The 14,568-nt window shown below is 43.2% G+C and overlaps 1 pseudogene; it reads left to right on the top strand.

Moving 5' to 3' along the window:
- Positions 1-12,180: 12,180 nt before the first annotated feature.
- LOC109445460 (cytochrome c oxidase subunit 7C, mitochondrial) lies at positions 12,181-12,399 on the top strand (annotated as a pseudogene).
- The last annotated feature ends 2,169 nt before the right edge of the window (positions 12,400-14,568 follow it).

Here is a 14,568-nt window from a genome sequence, read left to right as displayed (position 1 = left end):
AGTATAATGAAATTAAGGCTAAGCAGAGACTTCTGTAAATGCTTTAGATAAACAGAACTTCAGCTGACTTTGCTAGGCTGTGGAAATGAGCTATAAATTGCATTATTCCTGGTGCTCTGCCTAAGTCTCCCCACCAAGGGGAAGAACTGGTTTTTAAACCAGTAAATGGGGTGTATAGTTAGAAAAGTGGGTCTTTGCTTCATTTTACAGCCACAATTCTTCCAATTCAGCTAGAGAATTGGGCCAAAGGAAATCTTAGACTAATGTCAGTGTTTGTCATTGGTTACAGAAGTCAAGCTTTCATTCTCCTTCCCTTCCCAAGGCTTCAAGATTCAAAAATACTGACCCCATCTTGTTCCAGACACTGAACAGTATTTTATAACCTACCATACCGTGGAATAATATTGGGGTGTACTCAGCATGCACCTTGTATGAATATGCTTTTAGTATCACCATACACATAAGCAGTGACGAAGATTGACTCCCCCTTTGAGCTGTCTTCGTTTTGTCAGTTCCTTTTTCCCCTATTCTAAAAAAAAAGGGGTACTCAAAGACACAAAACTTTCTCAAAATAACCAATTACCAGTGCTATATCCACTTGCCTTTTATCATGCTTTAGACAGCATTTTACAGTAAATCGTTCCTTCAGATGGTTCACTTCCCCGGACACCACTCAGTTTTCTTTCTACCTCGGTTGGCTGTTCCTTTTCAGTAGCAAATGCCTGATCGCAAACACAAGTTAAGTCGCTGGACTGTCAAGCCTTACCTCTAGTTTATCATTTTGTTGGCTCTCCCTTCAAAACATTAGAAATCAGACAATTTCTCACCTCTTCAACTGCCACTCATTTCTTGCCTAGTTTTCAAAGGATCCTTAAGTAGATTCTGTGCTCAGCCCTTGCTCTCCTTTCAGTCTCAACACAGCAGCCAGAGAAAGAGGAATCCTTTTAAAACACTTGTCACAAAACCCACCAAATGGCTTTCCACCTAAATTTTTAAGTCAAAATTCTAAAGTTGGTCAACACAGCCCTACCCCTGTTCCTGTCCCTACTCTACACCCTATTTCTCTGACCTAATTTTCTGCGATGCCCTTGCTCATTCTGCTCCCATCACACTGGCCTCCTTGTGATTCCTGGGATATGCCAAGCACTGAAGGTGTTCTGTTCCTACTTACCCCTGGATACCTGGATGACGGCCTATCTCTGCATCATCAGGTCTTGGCTCAAATGTCACGTTTATTAATAAGGTTCCCACTGTCTATCCTATTTAAAATGTAACCCTGAACACACCTTATCCCTCCTTCCTGCTTTAGATATCTTCATGTCTACCATTACTATATGACATACTGCACATTTATATCTGATTGCCTCCAGAATGTGAAGAGGCTGAAAAATGTGACTGTTTTGCTCACTACAGTATTCCCAGCACCTAGAACAGTGCCTGGCACACAGTAAGCTCATACTGTTGAACCAAATCACAAAATTCTACATGGCAGGGTCTGGACAAAGAAAGAAGAAATACTGGCCAGAACTCAGACTTGAGCAGCTAGATCTGGGATTCATCTCTATCTCTTAGTGTGATCTTGGGCAAGATACTTCATTTCTCTGAGACTTGATTTCCTTGAAAATGGGACTAATGGCTAAGGATTGCCATGAGGACTAAATAGGTAATATGTAAGTCACTAGCTGACAGCGTCACACATAATAGTTCCTCAATTTGTGTGAATTCACATCTCAGTAGCTTTTCCAAGACTTCTCATAAGAACTGCTTCCATCCTGAGCTTTTAATCGCCAGCTAAGTCTCGGTCTTATATGGCCTATCAAAAACAACAATTGACTACTCTTTCTTTTCCTCTCAGGCTTCTCCTCAGTTTCCTTTTAAGACTCTGTTCTAGCCTAGTTTATAAATGTTCTACTTTCCTCCCTCTATCACTTAACTCTTATAGCTCCAGTTACCATCTATGTGCTAATGACATCCATATCTTGAATCCAAACCTCTTTCCAGAACGTCACACTTGTACATGCAACCAGCTCCTGGACATTTTATCTGAATGTACCACAAGCATTTCAAACTGAACATGTCCATTACTAAACTCTCGCCCCAAAACCAACATTTCCTCCTCTCCTGGACCAGATTGATAGCCCCATCCAGGCCTAAAACATGAGTCATTTCTGATCCCCTCCTCTCTCTTAACCAATTACTGCATTCTGTTTTAGTTACATTATAGCTATTGAAGCCATTTACTTCTCTCTCCACTGCATCCCCTGGTCCAAGCACCACACTCTCACGCCTGAATTACAATAACAGACTTCCAGTTGGTCTCCCTGCCTCTCGTCTTGCTCTCCTAGTCCATCTCCGCTTTACAGTCAGTGGTCTTTCTTAACACTTTGTAAGCGGGCATTTCCCCGCCAAATCGCGTCGTAACGCGGGGCTTTTTTGACATTTCTCGCCAAAATTAGACTTTCCGTAAAACATTCATATCTTTCGATCTATTTGATATTTTTCTATGAAACTTTCAGTGTTTTAGTTTAAAAAGAGGTCTCTATTTATTTACTTTGCAAAATTTTTGCCGGTTCCAACTAGAGGCGATATGACGAGTTTACTCGTTTCCCGCAAAAAATGTGTTTAAGAGTCTGGTCTTTCCTCTGCCCTTCAGTGGCTCCTAGTTTTCCTCAATAAGATTCAAGTTCCTTAATCCTGACAATCAAGGCCTCGAGTCATCTGCTGTTTCCCCACTTTTACTTTTTTATTTCCATCTCCTTGTCTCTGGGCCTTTATACAGGCTGTTCCCTCTGCTTGCAACATTGTTCTCCTTACTATTCCCATCTCTTCATCCCCCCTCATCTAGCTAATTCTTACTTATCCTTCAGGTATTAGCATAAATGTCCCACATGTGGAAAATTTGCCTTCCTCTGCCAAGGCTGAGTTAAGATTTTGTTCCAATCAGGGTTCTTGGTTGCAAAGAAGAGAAACCCACTCTGGACAAACTAAGTGGAAAGGGAATTCATTGGAATTCCACTTAAGGGATCCACAAGAAGCCCAGAGAACCAGGCCTAGAAATGAATGGTGAATGAGAAGCTGGGTAGCCTGAACCACAGAAATAGCCTAGCGAGGGCAGTGCTGTTACCAACCACCCCTCAAACCCTAGAGCTTCCTTTGCCAGTATCTGAATTCTCCAGTGACTCTGGGTCCAAGTTCACAGCCAGGCAGAAGCCCACAACTGACTGAACTTGGATCATGTGTCCCCTCTTGCTGCCTTGGTTTCCTTCAGCAGAGCAAGGATCTGGCCTTTTGGGCCTGTGGTGTGTCAAGCAGGCCCTGACTCCCACCAAGACTTACAGTGTGAAAAAAAGGGAAAACTTAGTAAGTATCTGGGAGACAAAATCCCAGATACTTGTTCGCTATGAGGCCCACTTCCCCATCCAGCACTCGCTGCACTGACTAGCTGCTTACTGGCTGCCTTTCCATGGCACTGGCGAGAGGAGGGTGGCGTCTCTCCCATTCATTGCTCTATTCCCAGTGCCTAGCACAGCGCTGGACACATATCAGGGAACAATAAATAGGCACTGAAAGCAACAGTGAATGCAAGTTTTATAGAACCTGAGTCATATACAATTGTGGGGATAAGGTATGGCTGTTAAAGAATTAATTAGGTTCAGGGTCTAGAAAGAGTCCTGTGTAAGAAGATGGCCTTGCAACTAAAGTTTTGTTGGCTTCATGGTAACTCTGAATGACTGACGATAGTCAATACACTACATTATAAACATTTCTGTGACGATGTAAACCAGCCCCTTAGAGGGAAACCAAAAACAGGCTAGTTATCAATAAATCTTGCTGAAGTGACTAGCGTTTTCTCATTTGTGATGCCCCGGCCTTACCATTTCCCAGCACTTCCAATCCAATTTAAAAGTACCCAGTTCCCTACATTAAGTTTATTCACTTATACATTCAAAAGCGAGTGCCTCATCACTGCCAGCCTTGTGCCAGGGACAGGGACACAGCATGAGTATGACACCATCTCTCCCCCAAAGGAGCCCACTGTCCAACAGGGGAGACAGCCAGGAGCAGATCACGCTATCCTGTGGGCATGGGGCAGGTGATGGGCCACACTGGTGTGAGCAAGGTGCCACCTGAGCTAAGAGGAGGAAACATCCTGGAGAACCTGAAGCTTCAAGGAGTCACGTTCTCGGCAAACATTCAGAGCTTTCCAGACAGAGGCAGGGAACTCAACTCTGCTGTCTCCTGGTTCCACACAGCTCCCGTCTCCCTTCTACTCTAAAGCAGACGGGCAGAGTCCATCCAACACTTCAGAATGAGGGGACCTTCTTCATCTTCTGCTGGAGGTGGCTGTGCAGAGGAGCTTCACATATCAGCTGTGCAGTTGGGCCAGAAGGACAGGGACTTAACAAAGCTCTTTCCTACTTATCTCACTAGATTTAGAGACAGTCTCCCAAGGTGTGTCCTGCAAGGAAAGCCAGGGCTCTGCCCACGGAGATGCCTGAGCACAGAGCTGAAAGGAGCAGAAACAGAACACTGAAGTCACGTAGGCTGCCGGGGCCCACCGACTGCCCTCCCACCCTGCCTTACCTGGAGTTATTCCAAGAGGATGATGGGATAGAGCAAGGCTACCCATCACGCTGCTGCCTTTCTAGCGCCTTCTGCTGGGAACCCAGGAGAAGACCCCTACCTTGGCAGGAGGATACAACCGTACACTGTCCAGTATATCCCAAGGGAAAGAAGACTATTGGACATGTTTATCAATGGGGAGAGGCTAAAGTGAGAATTTTAACTTCAGCTTAGTGGCCCTGTCAACTGTGGACTATGCAAAGATGTGACTGATAAGCAGTGAATCCTTGAGGGCTGTTCAGGTCCGCTGAGGTAGAGTCACAGACCAGAGCTTGCGTCCCAGCTTCCCCATTGCTTAGTTCCATGGCTTAAGCCAATTGCTTCACCTCTTGGGGCTTCATTTGCCTTACCCTTGGCTTGTCTGTCTTCTAGGGTTGTTGCACGGAGCCAGATAGACAGGCAGTGAAAAAAAAACAGTGTTGGACAGGTATGGGGTTGCTCTACAAGTCCATTCATCTCAAGTGTTTATTGAGTACCAACTATGTGCCAGGTACTATGCCAGTGCTAGGGATGGAACACTGACTGAGACAAAGCCTTCGTATGGACCAAACATTCTGGGTGACAGGAGAGAGAGGGAGAGAGAGAGAGAGAGAATAAATAACAACTATGGATTATTAGGTAGTAAAAAGTACCATAGGTAGAGAAATAAAGTAGAATAAGAGGTTGGGAATGATGTGAATGCTACCTGAAGGGGTATTCAAGGAAGGCCGTAGGAGGAAGTGACCTTTGAATGAAGATATAAAAAATGTGAGGGAGTGAATAAAGATGTAAATAAAGTGAGGGAGTGACCTACGCAGATAACTGGAGGAAGAACTTTCCTGGCAGAGGGGAAGCCAAGCCAAAGACCCTGAGGTGGGAACGCATGTCGCGTGTCTGAGGGTAATCAGGGGACTAGTGTGGCTGAGCAGAGAATAGGGGCCTGAGACTGGAGAGTGACATGGGCGACAGGCAGAACTAGTTGGACATGGAAAGGACTTTGGCTTTTATTCTGAGTGGAATGGACTGTCTTTGGAGGATCCCTATTATTATTTATTAATATTAATCATTCATTAATACTATCCAGTGCTTTGCTATGGCACATTATTACGATTATTCTAGCTAACATCTCCTGAGCATTTAGTATATGCCAGGCTGGACTAGGTACATTAGATTAATCATCTCATTTAATCCTCCCATCCTCCTTGAGGCAGGTGCTTTGTCTCTATTTTACTGATGAGGAAACAGGGTCAGAGAAGCTAAGTATCTTGCCCAAGATCTTTCCATTATTCAACAAGTAGTCAGGAGCATCTTCTGCGTGTTCTTTCTAAGTACCAGGATGCACAGCTTTTAAGTCATGGGTCATGATTCAACCCCTGCACTGCATCTTGAGAGCAAGCACTCGTCACCACTATGTCAACCTGCATATTGGGGGGACAGAAGAAGAGGAAATAAAAGGAGAGAGTGAGACAGAGAGAAGGAAGTAAGAAAAGAAGGAAGGAAAGGAGGGCGGGAGGGAGGGAGGAAGAAAAGAAAGAGAGAGAGAGAGAGAGAGAGAGAGAGAGAGAGAGAGAGGAAGAAGGAGAGGAAGGAAGGAAGGAAGGAAGGAAGGAAGGAAGGAAGGAAGGAAGAAAAGAAAGAAAGGGAGAGAGACCCCTCCCAGAGGCAGTGAGCTCCCCCTCCTGGGAAGTGTGTAATCCGAGCTGAGGATCACATGAAGGGGCAGGTGAGGGATGGGCCTAGGACCTGAGGTGAGGAACAATCAGCTTCCAAATCCCCGTTATGGGTTGACTTGTGTCCCCCTAAAAGAAATGTTGAAGTCCTAACTCTACGTACCGTGAATGTGACCTTATTGAAATCAGGTCTTTGCTGATGTAATGAAGTTAAGATGAGGTTTCTAGGGTAGACCCTGCCTTATTCCATATGATGGTGTCCTTATAAGAGACACATCCATGTCACCCAGAATGTTTGCTCCATACGAAGGCTTTGTCTCATTCACTGTTACATCCTTAGCACTGGCATAGTACCTGGCACATACGAGTAGTTTGGTACTCCATAAATATCTACAAAAATGCCATATGATGACAGAGGCAGAGACTGGAGTGGTGTCTCTACAAGCCAAGAAATGCCAAAGATTGCCAGCAGCACCAGAAGCTAAGAGAAAATCATGGGACATGTTATTCCCTAGAGCCGTTACAGGCTGACATCTTGATTTCCAAATTCTAGCCTCCAGAACTGTGAGAGAATAAGTTTCTGTTGTTTTAAGCCATCCAGTCTGTGGTACTACAAGTATGTTACAGCAGCCGCAGGAAATGAATATACCTCCCACCTTCTGCATGCCCCCCCCCCCGACCCCAATCTAAAGCCACATGCAGCCTTTCCATCTTCCCTCTTGCTGTCTCCTCCCCAGAACCCTACAGCTGCTGCAGGACTCAGCCGGGTGCAAAAGATGAGGGAAGGGTTTGGATAGATGAATGAATAAATACACGAATGAATGAAATGATTGGTGGAGCTCCATTAGTTCTGAGAAAAGTGAGCTCTTTGAAGAAAATTACTACACTAGTAATCCTCTTTAGCACTGAAAAATTAGAAAATAAAAATAAGTTAAAAAAAGATATAATCACATTAAAAATTTTCATAATTTGAAATGGGGTGGCCTAAATAAAGCATGATAACAAGGGCAGGTATGGATTTTGTGGAGTCTGAAGTTTATATAATTTGAGGGGCTCTTTTAATAAAGAGAATACAAAATTAGGTATAGGGCCTTGGAAGAGGTCCAAGCACATGGGGGCCCTGAAGCATAAGCTTCTTTAACTTCATGGAAAATCCACCTCTGCGTAACAGAAAAAATATATATAAAGGAAAGTGTGATGGATTTGTTTATTAATCTGTTTGGCTTAAAATAAAGGACAAACTAAGAAAAATATGTGCCAGACTCACAATAGAAGGTTAACCACAAAAAGCTCTTAAAAATCAATAGGAAAAAAGGTTAATTTTTTTGGACGAAAGTGTGTGCCCGGCCCATCGCACGCATTATTGCACCTGCTTCTCAGGGCTGCCTAATATATAATACATAATTCTCAGAGCAGTCCTGGGATGCAGATATCAGAATTTCAATTTAAATAGTAGCAAACAGGTGCTAAGAGAGATGAAGTCACCATTCAGATAAAGCCACCATCCAAAGTCACATCGTTGTCACTGGAAGAGCTAAGATTTAGAGTTTGAGTAACTCTAAAGCTTGTATGCTTTCTATCAGATATAGTCAAAAGGAGGTTTCTAAAGGAGGGGAAAATGAAAGAAAACATGGCAACCCATACCATAGACACCCGCACAGCATTTCATCCCCAAATTACCCCCCCAAAGAAGGAGTGAACTGACATTTTAGCTCTAACAACTTGTTCCTATTACGTGAAGCCCTCTCAATTATTGTTTTGCACACGATGTACTGTCTGGGGATGGCACATTAACCTGAAATGGTCCAACCAATGCTATTCGGTTGGTGCAAAAGTAATTGCGGTTTAAAAGGTTAAAAATAATTGCAAAACCTGCAATTACTTTTGCACCAACCTAATAGTTCTTGATGTTTATGGAGACCCCTGATGGGTTTGCTGTAAAACAAAACAAAACAAAACAAAACAAAAAAAGCACAAAGAAATTGAACACAGATTTAACCACTATTCCTGGAGACATGACCACACAATCTAAAGAGTTAGCAAAAGTTACAGACAAGCATTTTAAGGATTGCTTTAAAAATCGTACACTAAATGGAGTGGAAAATACCCAAGTAGTGGACAAATGGAAAGAACAAATCCCTGATGTGATGCAGATGAGCACGCGTAGTTCAGGGTGCCATTTCCAGCAGTCTCAGGCCTGATCTCAGACAATGCCATGGAAGGGAAGGGAATGTTCGCTAGAAAACCTTGTTAGATGATTCAAAAAGTGGCTCAAGACCAAGACCCTGGTCAAAGATTTCGTGATGACTTTGAATAAGGTTATTTTATGAAATGTGAATGGAGAAAAGCACTAGTTCTTAATCAATGTTCCATTTTATATAATATATAATTCTAAATGTGCATTTGTAATGAAATTAATGAATTAAATATTATTAGCAGATATTGAACTATTTTGCCTACATCTCAAAAGTTTATAAATGTAAGTTAATGAAAAACCTTTTGGGCAGTGAGAGAACTTTTAGAGTGAGAATGGGGTTTTGATTACATTATATTCAGACCACTTTATATTCAGACATATGATATTTGGGGCTCAAAACACAATTATTGCTTTGTCTTTGGAAATGCTAAGCAGTGAATACTAAATCACCAGAGTAATGCGGACACTGCATTGTTTAAATACATTAATATTAAAAAGCAACATCAACAACAACGTGCCATGGAGAGATGAGGTTGCATCCAAATGCCTCATGTTCCAGTGCCACAATGCAACAGGGCCCCCAGAGAAGGGCTGCCTGAGCTTCCTGTTCCACCAGTGACATCACTCCTGTCATTCTTATGTCCGTCCCCTCTGCCCCTGAGAAAAGATGTGTGCATCACAGAGCCTCAGGAGACAGTACCAGCCAACAGCCCCACTCTATGTAGCCTGAATTTATTACCCATCTTCCCATTATGCCTCAATCCCACCTCAGCCCACCAGAAGCCTGAGGACCCCAGTCATCCACCCTGGACCCTCACCTCATAACTTCTCCATACATCTCCGAATCTGCCAATTCTCCACACCCTGTTCTCGAATACTTCCTCCACACCCTCTGTGTCCCACACTCTATCACCGGCAAATGTTCCTGTACCCTAGATCTCTTTCTGAACATCCCTGTCCCCTTCTTGCTCTGAAGGAAACCTGGCTGTCCCCTGATGCCAATGGCCTTGGTGTGGCCAGTGTCTACTTGCTTGGCACCAGTATTCTGTACTCCTTTCTTCCAAGGACCCAGATCTTTTGACATCAGACTTTACTACTCTCTGGTATGCTCACTTTCCTGATCTTCAAAAATAACTATTTCACATCTTCTCCTCTTTCCCTAAGCCTTCTCTGACTCTTCCTTCCCCCTCCCCAGTGCTCTACACCCCTCCTCTAGCTGATGAAATTGCCTTGTCACGCCTTTTAGCACCATTGAAAAAAAATTATGGGTGTTCCTCTAGCAAGGGTGCATTTACAATGATATACAACCTTTCTACTCAAAGTGTAGTCTCTGGACTAGTACAACCTGAGAACTTGTTAGAAATGTAAACTATTCTCACTCCAGACCTCCTGGATCATAACTCCTAGGTTCTTTGTTAGCCCATTAAAGTTTGACGAGCCCTGATAAACAACCTAACACAGGCCCCCTTGTGACCACCAAGATTGTACTTTGTCCCCAGCCAAAGTGGCCTGGGACTCAGCTTCTACTTCATTGACAAGCAATTCTACCCCCCTTTTAGCCCCCATATCTTTCTACCATCGATACCAACTTGCCACCTGTATTGACACCATATGTGACTCTCCTCTTTTTACTATGAATGAAAGGTTCCAGTTCTTTCCAAAGGCCAAACCCTCTCCCCATTCTCAGATCCCATTCCCTGGGGCCAAAAAACTGTCAGGCACTTGTTGTCCCCCACTGCAGGGAACAAGGAGCCACCTGCCAGAGCATGACAGTCATTGGGAGCACACTGCCAGCTCATGTGACAACTGAGGGCTTCAAAGTTATCTTAAATAGAGGCTGTGGACAAGATCAGCTGATCGCAATGTGAGAATCTCATCATTCCTGTGAGATTCCATCAGGAAGAGTCCCTGAGTCCTCTCGGAGGATCAGAAGGGTGGAAATCTGGTATCTGCAATTTCTGTAACCCATGGAAAAGAAGGATGCATGGTTTCAATGCCAGAGTTCAGACTAGACCAGCAAGAGGGTTGCAGGCTGCTAAAGCAAAGTGTTAACATCCGTGAAAGCAGCCCCAGCTTTTGGCCCTCACATAATTGTTCATGGCCAAGGAATATAGTGGTACTCCCTTCTCCTACGTCCTCAGCCCTGGAGCGCTCCTCTACGTGGCTTCCGCCGCCACTCCACACTAGAAGCAGCAGGAGGACCAGATAAGGAGGAACGTGTCTGCACGCAGGCACGAGCACACACATGCTGGCCAGGACAATCTAGCAGCAGGCTGAGGCAGGAAATGGAGTCTCCACTTCTCTCCAGTTAAGGAAATTAAAGCACTAGCTCCCCTTGGAGAAATCAAAGCAGCATTGTTTCCAAAGAACAAAACAGTCCAGGAGAGAACAAAGGTTCTGGCATTGATCCCTCTTTGGAGAAGATGCTATCATAAACACTCCACCCCACTTGGAGGAATCCAGCCTGTCTGGGACTAAAGACCAACTTCCAAGTTCATTTACTAGGATCATGCTCAAGAGTAAGTGATCCTTCAGTAGTTTGACTAACACTCAGTGCCTTCACAGTTGTCAACATGAGAACAAAATCTGGTGAGCAATAAGAACCATTTCTAAGAAACAGCAACCTTGTCACTTACAGCCATGTGGAGAGTCTGGCAACACATCTGCTGATGGCCCCCATGTCTGTGACTCATGCCTGCATCCAGGTACTCCTGGACTCAGACCAAATGGCTGTCAGTGACAGTCCAAGTGTACACATCACTCCAACAAAATAAATTTGCTAAACCACTTTGTAGGAGAGAAGGATGGAGCTACCAGAGACTACAGTGTAGAGAGTCCAATCCTTTCCCGCAACCTCCATCTTTAGGTAAGAAATTCAGTTTTAAGAACAAAATATAAATTAGCACCCACTTCTTGTCAAGTCTTATGCTTGGCCCTTGGAAAATAGATAAAAAAGACATAATCCATGTCCTCAAGCTCACTGTCTGGTGGGGACATAGGAATAGATATTTCAATCAATAGTCTGGGGTCATTCAGGGCAGAGGTGAGGAGCCTAACACACCTCACTTTCTATATGAGTACACAGCAATAACCAATGTTCAAATTATGACCCTGAATCATCAAAAGAGGATTAAATACCTCACTCATATGTGGGAATGGAGAGGAGTACAACTGAGAAAGGGTACAGGGAGCCTCTGGTTAGCGGTATAAGTGTTGTATTATTTTCATATTTTATTACATCACATATTCTTCTGTATGCATGACAGAAAGAATGAATGACCTGAGTCTCTCACAATACCGAGTGTTCTCATTGAACTGTACCTCCCCAGCCCCACCAGATGTCCAATTCAGGATCTTATTGTTAAATCAGTTTGAGATGGGTGTTTTCTGTGACTTGTCACCAAGAGCGTCCCTACTTGCAATAGGCCTACAGAATGCAGTACTTTTCTAACTTATTTGGCTATCAAATTCTTTTTTAGGGTTATCTTTTGGGACTACTGTTTCATGGAAAACACTGAGGAACACACTGAATTAGAGATCTATTTAGGAGATAGAATTGACAAGAAGGTAAATTCAAAACTAAGTGACTTCTGGCCCTTCCGGTCCTTGCACACCGGGGAACTAGGTCGTGAAAAAAGGAGGACTTGGTGTAGAACCGCCATTTCCTCTGTTTTCAGTTTCTGTGCCTTTTGCAGCCGTCCCAACAGTGCTATGTTGTGACAGAGCACCCAGAGGTTAACAACCCCTGTGGTCTGTAAGAGCCACTATGAGGAGAGCCCAGGGAGGATTTGTTATTTTCAGTAGAAAACAAGTGGCGGTTGCTAGTTATGATGACGCTGTAGTTTGGATCTGGATTTGCTGCACATTTCTTTTATAGTAAGACACCAACTGCTTAAGAAACAAGGATGTTTTATTTTACTTAATCCATGAAACAGATATGAAGAGGAGCATTTTAAGAAGTGCAGTCACTTTGAAAAATGGATCAAACTGTTGAACTCAACATGCTAGCTATGTTTGTAAATAAACTTATGGCATGTATCCTTAATGCTTCTCTGAAACACAAAATGTGATAATGCGGGAGAAAAGCAAACAACAACAAAATTTAGTGACTTCTGGATAACACACTTGAAAATCCAGCCCCAATGTCTTGCACCTCATAAATGTTCTCTTCACTACTTAGCTATGGACTGCATGAACAAATACAGATTTGCCCCCAGAATGTTGCAATAGTGGCAATCTAGAATCATTCAGCTATGTTAAAGAAAATGCATTAAAAGTTGAGATATTTTCCAGAACTCAATATTTTCAAAATGAAAAATGTTACATTTTTGCTGTAGTAAGCAGAATAAAGAAAAGAAAAAAGCAAGAGCAAGTACATATATTTCATAAGCAAAACATATCTGTATCTTTAAAAAAGTAGGCCTAAAATAGCAGACATGGTTTTTCAATTACTTGAAACAGAAAGACCTCAAGTTACTAATGCAGTTGAGGCAGACTAGACAGTTTGTTTAAAATTCTCTGCAATGGAGACAACAGGCCAAAACCACAAGTCATGCAGTGCAAATATGCGCAGAGGAGAGAATGGCCTCCAGCTGTACCCGGAAACAGAGTCTCAACCCCCTGCCACAGAACCAAAGGTCTGGGACATAACCAGAACTTGAATACCCAAACCCTTTCAGAAGGGATGGATCCATTGTTCAGGAAGATCCAGTGCTGATGCCCCTTAACCATAAATGGCCAAGTTCCAAGGGCCTCCAATTAAAACTTGCCCCACCAGCATTTCCACATACCTATTCTCCCTACCTCCTTAAAAACCCTTAACCTAGTCCAGCGAGCAAGATGGATGAGAGGCACCATTAGGTCTCCCACCTTCTCGGTCGATGCCTCTCGATCAATAAAGTTTTCCTTAAAATTAATTAATTAACTTATTATTTATTTATCTGCAATGACCCTGGAATGTGTAACTTAAAAGGATCTCAGACAACCTTAGTTTATAGTTAGGGATACTGAGGCTGAAAGGTGAAGCATTTTGTCACATCAGTGTGTCAGAGTTGGGCTAGAGGCCAGAGCCTGATGCAAAGTGAGACCCTGATGACGAGCTACAGTCTATTTACTTGTTCCACCCAAATCAGAGGACTGAGCTACTGAGATCTAGATAAACTTGATTTGCCTGTAGCACATACCCTTTCCTGAGTTCCTGATGTATATGGCAAGTATGATGACGACACGTACTGATCTAACACACCCAAAAGACCACGGTCAGAAACTACCTTTAGGAAAAAACTGCACTGGCCTATGCTCCAAATTCTAGTTCTAAGAGCTGATACTAGTCTTCTAGAAAAGGTCTTGCTTGCCTCTAGTGGCTACTTACTCTCCCAGGTAAAAAGTTGGTCATTGGTGGAATCAAAACAAGGGATACTATAAAAGCTCCAGAAAAGTCCTATTTCCTGGAGATTAAAAATATTTTTCTCAAGGGGAAGTAGGAAGAAGCAAGGATTTTTAAAAGAAGGACCTGTGAAAGAGTAACCCACCCAGTACTCACTTCGTCTGAATAAGGATGGCGAGCTTGGTGAATGCTGTCAGGCATTCAGAACCGACTTGATTCTAGGGAGGACTTGACTGGGAATTTACCATAAGCTCATCACTGAACCTGCCTTCATCATCCTCGCAACAATCCTATGAGTTAGGTATAGTCTTCTGCCATAATAGAATGGTTGCCCACGTAGGAAACCTCATGTTATAAAAATAGTAATTTCAGTGGAGGAAGTGATCTAGTTATAGTGTCAGAATAACAAAATGGCGTTTCTTGCCTAAATTTAAGCAAAATTTATCTTAAAATTTAATAGCTCTAATTATGGTTGTGGTACTTGGTCTAGTTCTGAATTAACAGCAAAGCCAATGCAATTCACTCTCTCTAATTGTGACAGATCCAATTGAGGCTTTCAAAACTTACGGCATAGGAGAAGTGGCTTGTTTTAGATGAGCAAAGGGGCCTAAGTAGGGAAGTAACTTGAGCAAGGTCACATGCCTGTCAGCATCACAAAGCAAGATTCTATTCCAGGACTCCTGGATTCTGGAACTCCTGTATCTCTTAACCAA

This window comes from Rhinolophus sinicus, linkage group LG06, assembly GCF_036562045.2.
Source record: "Rhinolophus sinicus isolate RSC01 linkage group LG06, ASM3656204v1, whole genome shotgun sequence".
NCBI lineage: Eukaryota > Metazoa > Chordata > Mammalia > Chiroptera > Rhinolophidae > Rhinolophus > Rhinolophus sinicus.
Note: the sequence above shows the minus strand (reverse complement) of the source record. Positions and strands in the feature narration are given on the sequence as shown.